This window comes from Sciurus carolinensis, chromosome 5 (assembly GCF_902686445.1).
Source record: "Sciurus carolinensis chromosome 5, mSciCar1.2, whole genome shotgun sequence".
NCBI classification, from domain to species: Eukaryota; Metazoa; Chordata; class Mammalia; order Rodentia; family Sciuridae; genus Sciurus; species Sciurus carolinensis.
The window spans coordinates 79,553,544-79,566,451 of NC_062217.1; the positions used below are offsets into that span (position 1 = coordinate 79,553,544).

Genomic DNA, 12,908 nt, shown 5'->3' on the forward strand with positions numbered 1-12,908 from the left:
AACCTAAACAATGGATGGCAAAGGAGCTATTAATAAAAAGGACTGATACTGTGGTGTGTTCAAAGACTCATGAATAATAGGAAAGCTATCTTAAGTCCGTAGCTGCCTGGTAAAGATTGTTGGCTCATTGAGAATTGTGTCTGCTCTTTTTGTTGCTCTCAGCATTTTGGGGCAGTTTTATATTTAGTTGCTGTTTTTATTGAACTGATAAATTCATTATGCAAGGAGGTGTTGTGCTTTTTGGAATCTAGTATTTTGATCTACATTTTCCCTTGGTGAGATTTCCTATCATTAAATTACTCCAGAGAAAAATCATGCAGATTCTGAACAAGTTCTGAGTGCCACTGAAAGCTAGAAGGTGATTATTTGCATAGTTCCAGTCATAGAAAATAAGAATGTCTATATAAATAATGATGAGTTACATTGTGAATGCTATTAAAATAAAATTATTATTTAAAAGCCTCTACTGAAAATGCCTCAGGGTAGGTTTTATCTAATAACCTATGTGGAATAAACAAATACCAGATTGATCATGATTCCCCAATAATGTGATTTATAGAGAGAACTTTATATTAACCATAAAAAGTTTCTTTTAGTATTCTTCACAAGTATCTACCAAAAGAACTAGAATTTTCAATCCTTCCACTTTAAGCCTATGAAAATTGATCCTATTTTTCCCAAATCCTTTTGTAATATTTCTTTAATGGAGAATTAAAATGAATTTCAAACAGTTTTCAGAGTCCTAAAGAGATCTAATGAAAATTATGAACAGGGTTCACAAATGTAATGTGCACAAAAAGTTAACATTTATCAATGGAGAATTATCAACACTGAATCTGAATAATGCCTATTCAAAGATTTTTTTAAAGTTCTTAAAAATTTATTAGGTTTCATGCTTTAAAAATAAGGCTATGTAGGCAACATTAAGAAACAATGAGTTTTAGCTTTAGTTTTAGAATCAGAGTAATTAGATTTGAATTCTAGCCACACAATCTGTTGCTATGTGACCTTGTGTTGGTCACATAATATGTAAGTTTTCTGACCTTTAAAATTGGGACAATAACCCGGTCTATTTATTTTGGCAAATAGTCTTGTAGAATGCAAATGTGAAAATATTTTACATTTGTCAAATGCTGTTGATATGTAAGTTATTATCACTGTACAAAATGTACATTTTAAAATCCTTCATATAATTTTTCCCTATAATGTCTTAGAAAGTGAAGCTGCTTAGAGAAAAAAATCAAGAACTTATATTGGGTACTAACTATATACTAGGTATTATGTAGGCATTACTGGATTTAATCTTCAAAATAATCTTCTTGGCTAAGTGCAAGTTTCATTTCGTCTACAGACAAGGAATCATCAACCTGAAGATATTCAATGCATGCCCAGGTCAGAGCATAAGTAGGAGAGTTGGCTTGATCTTAGATTTTTCTCCAGATTAGGTTCCCTTTCCCTTGCTGCATAGGAGATCTCCTTCACTAGAGGGTATATAGATGCAAGAGTTCCATTTAAGGAGGGACAAACTCCCATGATAAAGGATTGGATGCTGTTGTTCACCCTCAGAGGTGCAACAGATGGCTCTGAGGCACACTTATCCCACAGACTTCCCTGGTGGGGTATCTGCTATGCCCCATAGGAAGTCCCTTCTCTGTTCCTCTGCCTTTTCTTTCTAGCCTCTCAGATAAGGGAGCAACATAGCAGATGAAAATTGCATTATAAAGGCTGAGCTCAATAGGAACTGCACCACTGGAACAGGGGAAAGTAGGATTTTCTAAGTTGTGGTTATGCCTTTGATTCTAAGTTATCTTAATCCATTAATAAAAGTTTCTGAGATGTATATTATTGTTACCATTTTTCACCAAAGAAATTTGCTTTTAGAGAGATTAGGCAACTTACCTTGGAACAAAATGGATTGCGTAGTCCGTCTTTCCTATTCCAACTGGGTGCAGACCAGGGCTGAAGGCACAGTCCAGCTTTCACCATCAGAGGGCCTTCAGCAGTCCTGAGGGTAGAAATTGCATCAGAGCTTTTTTAGTCTGTCTGGGCTGCTACAATAAATGGGTACTTACAAACAACAGAAATTCCTCTCACAGTTCAGGATGCTGGGAAGCCTAAGGTCAAGGCCTCAGCAGACATGGCCTCTGGTGAGGGCCTGTTCCCCACATAAAAGAAGAGGTGAGAGGGTGAGAATCTCTCTGGAATGTTCTTCTAAGGGTGCTAATCCCATTCATGAAGACTTCACTTCCTCAACCCAAGTCTCCCTTATAATCTTGGAAATTAGGATGTCAACAGATGGATTTGGGGGGAACACCAACACTCAACCACAGCAATATCAAAAAATCTTATTCTTGTAATGTATAAAACATAAGATAAATATACAACACAAACAAATACACAACATTATGGTTCAGATTAAGTGTCCCCCAAAAGTGCATCTATGAGACAATGTAAGAAAGTTCAAAGGTGATGTGATTGAGTTGAGGTTTTTGCTAATCAGTACATTAATCTCCTAATAGGGATTAACAGGGTTTTAACTGTAGGGTGTGGTTGAAGGAGATAGGGCACTGGAGGCCTGCTTTTGGGTATATATTTGATCTTGCTAAGTGTAATACTCTCTCTGATTCCTGGTTGTCATTTCCTGAGGATGCTTTACTCTGCCATGATTTTTTTTCATGATGTAGCTGACCATCTGTGAATGAGAACTCTGAAACTGAGTGCCAAATAAACTTTCTTCCTCTATAACTGTTCTTGTCAGTTCTTTTGATTGCAGTGGTTCCTTTAGAACTCTTAATTTATATAAATGCATATATAAAATCTACCTTTAAAAAGAAATACCTACTACTAGTCCATACTGCTTTTTTAAATTTTATGTTGTTTCCTCATTTATTATCAGGATTTTTAAAACATATTATGATTGAGTGGTAGATTTGCATAGTCTTTCCAAAAACATTATGTGCAAGGCTAAATTTTAGTAGACATCCTAACTTTTGAAGAGATCATATTATGTATCTCATCACCTTTCGTTATGAGTTTTTAGAGCATGAACACCAAATTCCAATGAGAAGAATGTGTGCTGAAATCAGTGGAGTGTGTCCTAGCAGCCCTCATCCACAGGATTGAGTAGCACTTAATCCTATATGTACATATTGACAGCCAATTGTTCTAATTACATCACAAGTTAACTGACATGATAACAGAATGTTTCCTCACTGACATATTTTTTGAAGGTCTTTAGGGAAACCTACTTGATTATTTCAAAGTTGAGCTTGAAACAATGAAACATCTTGGAATAATTTTAAGAATCTTGTTTATAAAGCATGGTTTATGAAGTATGTTCATTCCCTTGGTTTTTTTTTTTTTCCTTTTTTCAATTAATAAGCATACTTCAATTAGCAAGTGGTATGACTTTGTTGTAATGAAAATGAGAGATTTTTATAGTTTAGTTCAATAGTCAATGTAATAATCTGCACTTCTTTGAGATTTAGAAAAAGACACATGCATTGATTTGACAAAAGGAGTGTTCTTACATTAGTATCAATTTTTCTTTATCGTTTGAAACTCCATGCACACAGTTTTCTCGGAAGGCTTCCTGAGTTCCTTCTATATGTGATTGGTCAGAGGCTTCTTTCCTGTGTTCACCTAAAACTCTATGCATGCCAGCTGTGTATGACACTACACTGTGACCTTCTATCTCCTTGGTTGCCTGAAGACCTTTGCCTATCAACTAGCATGTTCTGTAGGATAAGTGCCAAGTTAGGGACAAGGCCTGGAAGATCAGGAAAAGGTACTCTCCTTGGAGGATCATAGTTTAGTAAGAAAAGCAGAAATGTAAATAACTCTATTAAAGATTAAAGTCTCTAAGCAAGATGTTTTCATATAGTACAATGAATGCAAAGACCACTTAGAAAATTAGTTTGCATTGGTAAGGGGTTTTCAATGATAAGTTCTTTGGATTGTTGGTTTGTTTGCTGTCAGAGATAATGCATAGATGATTCTTATATGTAATTATTAAATTTATATATATATATGTAGCAAAATAGCAAATATCTGTGTAGCAATTATATTGCGATGTGTATTCACTGGACATATTGCCATGTACTATCACTGGATGTAATACTAAAATTAGCTAATCCAACATTTTCTCAGTACCAACTATCTGTAAAGGTGCTAATGCTGTTAACAATATAATACTGAGTAATCCTGTTGTCTCTAAGGAAGAATGTGAACCAGAGAACTATTTTGAACTGGACCCTTCCTAGATGATAGGCAATGGGCTAGGCATGTTTCCTGTGCAAGGTTATCTAGTGTTCAGTAACACACTGAAATCAAAGGATTACTGTTACCATTTCAGATATTAGAAACTAGATGATAAGATTGGGTTAGTGGCTCAGGATCACCAGCTGTGGAGTGATTGAGTTAAGAATTCAAAATAAGATGCTTTTATATGAAGTCTTGTTTTATTAGACGCTATTATACAGTGTCCCAAAGGAGTTATTACCTAGCAAAGGAATATATGATATATAAGCAAACATCCTTATTAGATGAAGACTATTCTATAACAGAAAAAAGCAAAGAATAATGACAATCAGGGAATCCATAAAAACTTCATGGAGAAAGTTGCAAGGGAGTTAGTTGCAAAGATTTTCAAACATGCTGTATTGGAGACACAAATAGAAGAGTACAGAGAATCTGCACATATGAATTTTTTCATTTTTTTTTCTTTGCAGTGCTGGGGATAGAACCCAGGGTCTTGTGTTTGTGAGGCAAGCACTCTACCAACTGAGCCATATCACCAGCACTAAAAAAGTCCTATACGGAAAAGGATAATATTAACTCTGAGTAGCTCTTGTGAATAATAATAATAATCAACATTCTCTGAATGAATGCTATGCACCAGGCAGTGCATGAAGCTACATTAATTATCTAACCCATTCCTCATTATATTCTATGGAGGAGCTGTTATTGTATCTCATTCAATATATGAGGAAATGGAGTTCAGAATGGAAGTAACTTGCCCAAATTCCACATTAAATAAATTGCAGGGGTGGTATTACAGCCCAAGTTCTCAGCTCTGTACTGCTTGACCTGTAACTGAGATGTGTAAACTACTGTCTTGTGTTAGGTTCATCTTAAGTGCTCAATGATAATGATAATGTCTGCTACCATTTATCAATCACATGATTGCCAGAGGCACAAAACATGAGATTCCTAGGATGACTTCAGAGAAGTGAATATCATACTCTTTGATGAGGACTCATTGTAGGAAGTGGCTGGGGCATTTGTGTGAAGGCCGAGTGGGAGCATACAATGGAGATGTTTCAAGGTTAGGAATTTGACCTTGATTTGAGGAGCTATTATGAAATAATAAACGTTTCACAGACCAATAACCTAATTAGAACCCAGTTTTTGAAATGCATGTTTAAAATGCACATTGGGAGATGAGAAATCACTGAGCTAGACTTAGAAATTGATTAGATATGAGCTAAAAGGAAAAGGGAAATGTAAAAAATTTAATTTAGGGAACTGGAGCTTAAGGGGGTGAGTGGAATTTAGTGGGAGTCTAAATACAAGCAAAGAAGAATAAAAATGGGCTCAGGCTGGGGCTGAATCAAAGATATAAATTAGATGAGGAGAGGAACATGGTATTCTGTTTGGGAAAACTGATTTATAAAAGCTAATGTGACATATACCTGATGGTTTCCAGCAGGCTGCTAGAAATATGTTACTGAGCCCAGGCCATGACAGAAGATAAAGCTAAGTATATAGATTAAGGAGTGATCCAGAATTTCATGATATTAAATTATGCACTAATTAGAGTAACATATGGTCACTATCCCTTTGCATAGTTATAATAATTAATAAAATAACTTATTTGGGGCTATAATTACTAGGATTTGAGAATCTGAGATTATTTCATACATATACATTATTTTATGCATACATATATATGTCTGTGTGTATCTATCTATCAATTTATCAATATCACTTTACTTCTATTTACTAGTATCCTTCATCCATGATTATCAGGGAATTCATACAGTTTTTTACACCACTATATCCTTAGGTCCTGGCAGAGTTTGCAGAAAGAAAGCAGCCAATGTATATTATTGTATGAATAAGTAAGTAAACAATTAATGGGTCACAGTTGTTGACACTTCAGTGAAGGGTTAACTCACTCATTATCTCCAATAGGCCATTGCTCTTCTGAGAACATAAGGGAATCTATGTACTATTGGTAGAAAAAGATGCATATGTGGCAATTTCTCATCTGATTACAGAAGATCCATAGATACCCTGAAAACCATAGGTCAGTCTCCACCGAATTCAGGATAAAAATGTGAGCACTCATTCAATGTTTCGCTCACTATAAACCTTGAAGAAGACCTAAATTTAGAGTTCCTATTATATTTTTATAACACTTTAAAACGTCTCAATAAAAATTGTATGGTATATATAGGTGGGAGTTAACTCTTTTCTCCTCCCAAGAGGAGGGAGTAACAGAAGCACTCAAATCAAGAGTTTAGATTCTAAAGATGGTTACTGAGAAATTTGAAAATATTTTCAGGACTTCTGGAAATATTTTTCATCGATAAAATGAACTGGGATCAAAAAATGTGACTGACTCCATAGACAACTCTGGCCTTTCAAATAAAGTACATGATCCAGCAAACCCAGCAGCCTGACTGCCTGGAAACAAGTTCTCTGGTCCTCTGGAAGGTTATCTGATTCTGATGTTAGAATATTGTTTTCCCTGCTGCAAGCTTGAATCCTTCCTGTGGGGTGCTTGTAAGAAATGCCTAACACAACAAGTTGAGGACTTCACGGAATTCATAGACATGTGACTTGATACTAGACCCACATAAGTGTGCGTATGCTTTGACTAATCAACAGATACAATTATGTACTCTGAGATTTGCTTTCTTTTTTCTTTTTTTTTTAATCATATATTACTCTTTAATTAGATCTTTGTTTTAAAATATGTTATCAATGGGACACTTCAAAAATGTAAGCCTGATAGAAAAGCATTTTTAAAAAATGTACCATTTGAAGGAAAATTTGTCATCTTTTAATGAAGATGGGAGATGGGACATAAACATCTGGGGAGGTCTTTCTGAATATTTTCACTTCAGTCTATTATTCTTTAACCACAACTTTTAAAACAATTTGAGATTTAAAAAATTGATCTCTCATTCCTAAGAAAGAAGTGTGTCCACTTTCAATATCCACTGTCTGCAATACCTTCTGAATGCCTCCCATAGGTGGCTGGTTTCTGGATCAATCAGTTAGACTGGTGCACACTCATGTGGGAAGTCCTATCTCATGACATTTACAACAATAAGTTGAACACTTTAGGAGGGAGTTGAGACTCAGAACAATGCCCAGAATATTGTAATTTGGGGAAATAACCCTAGATCTGACATTTTGGGTCTCTCCACAGTGAGGAATCAGCCTCAGGGAAAAGGAGATGGCTCTTCAGCTAATTGTACCGATTTGCCCTCACCTACTCAACAGCAGCGGAGTGAGGTCACTTCAGCCAGGGCCCAGGTCAGTGTTCTCCCCTTCAGCTCAGCTGGCTGTCCAGTGGGAGGTGTCTACATGGGAAGGGTGGAGGCACTAAGTACCTAACACCGACCACAGGGCTGAAGTTAGGGGATTAGGGAGCTACAATTCAAGTACCTTCTGAACACCATAGCAATTTCTGGTGGCCCTCAAGTTTGGGCTGGGGCTTTGGAAGAAAAGGTAAAACTATTATTAATAATCCCTACTTTGAACCAAAAGAAAGCCTCTTGAAGCCCTCTTTTAATGAAATATAAATCTGAATTATTTGTGGGGAAAAAAATACAGGTTTAGGTGGAAGAACTCCAAGGAAACAGTAAGTCATTGACAGCAACAGGCCTTGACTTCACTGGGGACAGGACGGGATGGGTGTCCACCCTCACCAGTTCCTACGCTAAACCCTGGCATCTTGGTCTGAGTATAGATAATACTGTATTTTGTACCATCACATGCCACTTACTTTTGTCCAGGTCAGCCTACATACTCTTAATCCTTCTCTTAGAAACACTTTGAAACAACACCCATTGTTATGTTTCAAATATAAACCACACATATATTAGAACAGATTTTATCTTTAACAAAAAAAGTGCTTAAAACCATCCAATGCAATTGTTTTTCACTTCATTTTTAACCAATAAAATCAAACTCATTTAGGTTTATGAATAATACTGAAAAAATAATCTGATTCTCTTACATTCAAAATATGCCTTCATTCCCAACTCTCCTTTATATTAACTGACTCACTGCAGTGTCTTCATGAGTTGAGCTCATTTGGAAAATATAGAAGGTACAAATATATAGAACTTTTATGATTAAAAAAATTTTTTTGAATATAAAAATGCTTTCTATGTTTCAAAATAACACTTTTAGATTTTCCTTTGAGTTTGGGCTTAGTGACTAACCCATTAAGTACCCAAGGTTTTGTTGTTGTTGTTGTTGTTTTAAATAACAAAGGTAGTAACATGGTTTAAATACAAAGTTATACAAGAACCACTCAAGTCTGTGGATCATCCCCACAGAAAGTTCAGTTTCTTGCTAAGAAAATCCCTAAATATTTCAGTCATTACATAAAATTCCATTATCAAAAACTAGTTTAAGATAGAAATCTACAAGATAGAAATCTATGCGTCTTAATGATTGCCAGAATTGCCCAGCATAGTTTCAGTAAAATAGAGAATTGTCTAAAAAATACAATCTCCAAAATGTGTGCAAGTACTGCAAACTGGACAGACCAGCCAGGGCTGGGCAACGCCCTCACACCCAGTCGTCGTTCTTCCGCACCTTCCCCAGGTCCCAAGCCCCAGCGGCGGCCTCGTGCTCTGTGGTTTTCCTTCCGCATGCCACTATTCACACTGCACCGCGTGTTGTGATGGATCTCGGTGCAGGTGGGTGTCCAGGAGAAAGTAGGAGTTAGGCAAGCACTTTGTTTTAGCTGTAAACGCTTCACGTGATGGGTCCCCATAAGAAGGCCTGGGAGCTTAGATGAGCCTGGAGCTTTTCAGGAACTGAATAAGAACTCGGTACACAAAGGTGTACTGGCAGAGGGTCTGCACCAGCATCATCCGCTGTTGCCTCAGCATGTCCAGCACTCTCGGGATGTCCAGCACCTCATTGTGTTCCAGACAAGCAATCATGATCTCTGACAAAATGACGACACCAGTTCTTCCTACGCCAGCACTACAGTGGACCAGCAGTGGAGGGTTGGGGCTTTTTGGTTCACTTGTACTATTTGTATGACGTCGAACAGATTGGATCTCTTCAATGTACGATAAAAATCCCTTGAGGTCTTCAAGACAGCCATGCTCAGGACAGTCTGTGTACTGGAGATGCCAAACCGTCCTCTCCTGCCCCGTGAGAAGGTGCTTCATCTTCAAGCCTGTGGTGGCATAGCAGCCAGAGTCTGTGTGGAACCGGGTTGTGATCTTAAACCTTCCATAGGTGACAGTGTTGTGCCTGGAACCAAGTCGTGGCCAATATCTAAAACTCTTCTCCCTTCCACCTTCCTCTTCTGCTGTCACCTTTGCTATAATTGCAATTCCCTGTTCCCATACCATCTGCCAAAAATCCTGACAGGTATTCTGTAACGGTCCCTGTGTGGCAATATAATTCCATTCAATTCCACTGACAGAGACCTTGATATGTGATGCATTGATGTAACCAGTGTTGTTCTCCTTGGTTGGGACGAGCTCCACTCTTGCATCGTCATAGGGAAGGACATCCTGGAATCGATTTCTTTCTGCATTTTCAGGGAGTCGGGCTATTGAGCACTCTCCATCAACTAGCCGCTTTTTAAGAATTCTTTCATATTCTGTGAATACCATTCCCTGTTCTAACCGCTGTTCCAGAATTTTACACCTTTCATCATTTGTCGCTCTGGTGGATACTTCCTTTCCTTCATCAGGCAGAGGCAGTTGAGACAAGGAGAGTCCATTGAGGGCAGCCAATTTAAGGGGACCAATTTTTTTGCATCTACTCGAGTCTTTTTCATTCCCCCCAGGGGCGGGAGCCCTTCCACCGCGTTCTTCTTCCCAGAGAGCAGATCTGACACCGGCCTCTTCTTCAGGGAGTCCCTCCTGGCGCGGTACTGCCCGGACGTGGTCAGGTCGGACTCGGACACGGAGGGCGTCAGCAGCCCGTCCCGTCGGGGCCGCCGGGCTTCCGCGGTCCGTGGACGGGGCCGCCTTCCCTCGCCCTCTGCTCTGCCTCTGCCCCGTGGGGCTTGGGCTCCAAGATGTGCAGGGGTCCGGGCCGCTGGGCGCCAGGCGCGCAGGGACAGCCGGGCGGCAGCTCGTGGGCAAAGGCCGCGGGCTGCCCGGGCTGCCCGGGCTCGCTCCTCCCCCTCCTCCTCCCCCTCCTCCTCCCCTCCTCCTCCCCCTTCTCCTCCCCCCTCCTCTTGCTCCTCCTCCTCCTCCTCCTCCTCCTCCTCCTCTTGCTGCTCTCCTCCTCCTCCTCCTCCTCCTCCTCCTCCTCCTCCTCCTCCTCCTCTTCCTCCTCCTCTTCCTCTCAGCTGTGTATCAGCATGGTGGCGTCCGAGAGAGACTTCTTGTGGCCACACCTCACGCCTTCCTGCTCGTCGGGCTCCTCGGGCTTGGTCCGCTCGGCGAGGACGCCGGCCTGGGCCTGCGGGCACGGCGCCATGTCGGCCGCCGAGGCCGACAGGGTCCGCTCCTTGAGCCGCAGGCCTTCGAGGCCGTGCGTGAGCCCCGCGATCTCCATGCTGTTTCTCTTCTGCAGCTGCGCGTGCAGGGCGGCCGTCAGGGGCTCGCTGACCTCCTGCAGGGAATGGGCCACGGGCAAGCTGTCCTCCTGGAACGTCTGCACCGAGTGGTGGACACGCCTGGTGATGAGGTCCGGGTTGCTACTGCTTATGTAGAGGTGGCGCGACAGGTCCGGGGTGCTGTTGGCGGGCCTCGGGTACGGGTAGGGCGGGGGCGGGCGGTACACCTGGGTTTTCACGATGTTGGGAGCTGGGTACTCCTGCGCCTGGAGCTGCACGTTGGTCAGCTCCGGCACGCTGACAGCGCCCACCACCGGCCGCCTCTCGGCAGGGTAGGGGTAGGGAGACTGGCTGTGGAAACTGTAGTTCGAGTTGAACGGGTAGTGGGCCGACTGCGGAGAGGCGAAGTGCGCGTGCTCCTGAATTCGGGCTGGCTGTAGACCAGGGCATCTGGCCTGCTGTATGCATAGGAATTGCCAATGTTGAGGTTTCTCAGCGAGTGGCTCTGCCTGTCGGCATGCACCAGGCCTCTGTTGAGCTGCTTCATCACAGTCTCGTAGGCTGGGGTGGGGCGGTAGGACGGGGGTATCAGGGCACTGTGCCGACGAGTGGGGATGTAGTCGGGTCTCATGACGTCGCTTCCAGTAATACTTGGGTTGGAGGACATAGGGGAGGGCTGCAAGTATGCCTGAGGGTTATTTAAGGAGTTGGTGCTATGTGCGCTGTAGACACTACCATTACGGATTCGGCCATTGAGGTCCATTTGAGCTCTATCCAAACTTGTCTGGGAGTGACAATAGTATCCATTCTGGTTGGGCACAAAGAGGCTATCTTGGGAAGAAGCATATGGCTCTGTATAATGTCCATTATAATGCAGCTGGGGCGGGGGAGGCATCACATAGGGCTGGGGTTTAGGCAGAGACAACCTTGAAGATGACCTCCTCCTGATTGGGTTCACTGTGATAGTCTGAGTTTGCAGTTTGAAACTGGATGGTCTCCTCTTTATTTGCCAGCTCTAATGCAAAAAAAGGACTTGTTGTGGGACATGTTAGCAATATCCTGCCACCTAAATATCACAGGAGGCCTTCCATTCTTGTGTTTCACAAAGATACCTTCAAGACATTCTCCAATGGCTATGTCACTCCCTTGGCTGTCCTTGGCAGGGTAGCTCTCTTCTCCATAGTCATCCATCCTCTCCACCTCCTGCATATAGAGCATTTCAGCATCAGGAGCTGTGAGCCCTCTGTATTTTTGATGTAGTAAGGCCACTTTTTGGGTTGCTTCTTCCAATACTTTTTCATCTTGTAAACATCCCACAGGAAACAAGGCAAATGTCTGAAGAAAGTCTTGGGATTCATACTGATCAAAATCACCAAAATCAGCTTGAACGGCTAAACCTACTAGCTGAATTGCTTGTTCCAATGTACAAGGAATGTTTCCTTCCAAGATATCTTTCTTCAGCTGCAAGTAATACTGATACCTGGTAATCTCCTGCTGTAGCTGTAAAACTGAAGGCGCGTAAAACACCACTCCAAAATAAGACGGTAGGTTCCAGCGCATATTTATCCAGCTGCTTCTTCAGAGGTTTTTCCAAATCTACCCATCAGCGCTGATTCTGCTTGTTGGAGTACCAGAGGCTGAAGTAAGTGACCTCCCGCAGCTCCAGCCTCTGGGCCACAGCTTCCAGGCTCTCCTGGTCAGTGCTCTCCACAGACAACGTGAACTCCACAAACTCGTTATTGAGTAGCTGGATCCGCAGAACCAGGCAGCTCTTGCTGGACACCGTGTAGCGCCGGGTGCGTTTCAATTTCAATCCAAATGGCAGTGGCATCTTCTCCCTTCAAGAATGGAGGGGCAAGGAAGGAAAAGCACCCCTACCGATCCAGCAGCGATGACTCCGGGAGAAAGTGGCCCTCTTCTGAAGGGATGAACACTGTCCACTCCTGCGCCGCTCAGCCAGCAGGGGCCGCCGCCATTAAAAAGCAACAGAGTCTCCAAAGGCCAAGAGAGGGGAGCATCCACGCCAGCGCTGAGGAAACAGGAACCTCAATTACACCAAACACGGTAACTCTGGACTTGGTGAGATTTGCTTTCATTGCAAGGAAAAAAGGAAAGAAAAAAAAAAATAAAT

The 12,908-nt window shown here is 41.7% G+C and overlaps 1 pseudogene; it reads right to left on the reverse strand.

The window, feature by feature from the left end:
- Window positions 1-8,042: 8,042 nt before the first annotated feature.
- LOC124985240 (tyrosine-protein phosphatase non-receptor type 21-like) lies at window positions 8,043-12,608 on the reverse strand (annotated as a pseudogene).
- Between the last annotated feature and the right edge of the window lie 300 nt (window positions 12,609-12,908).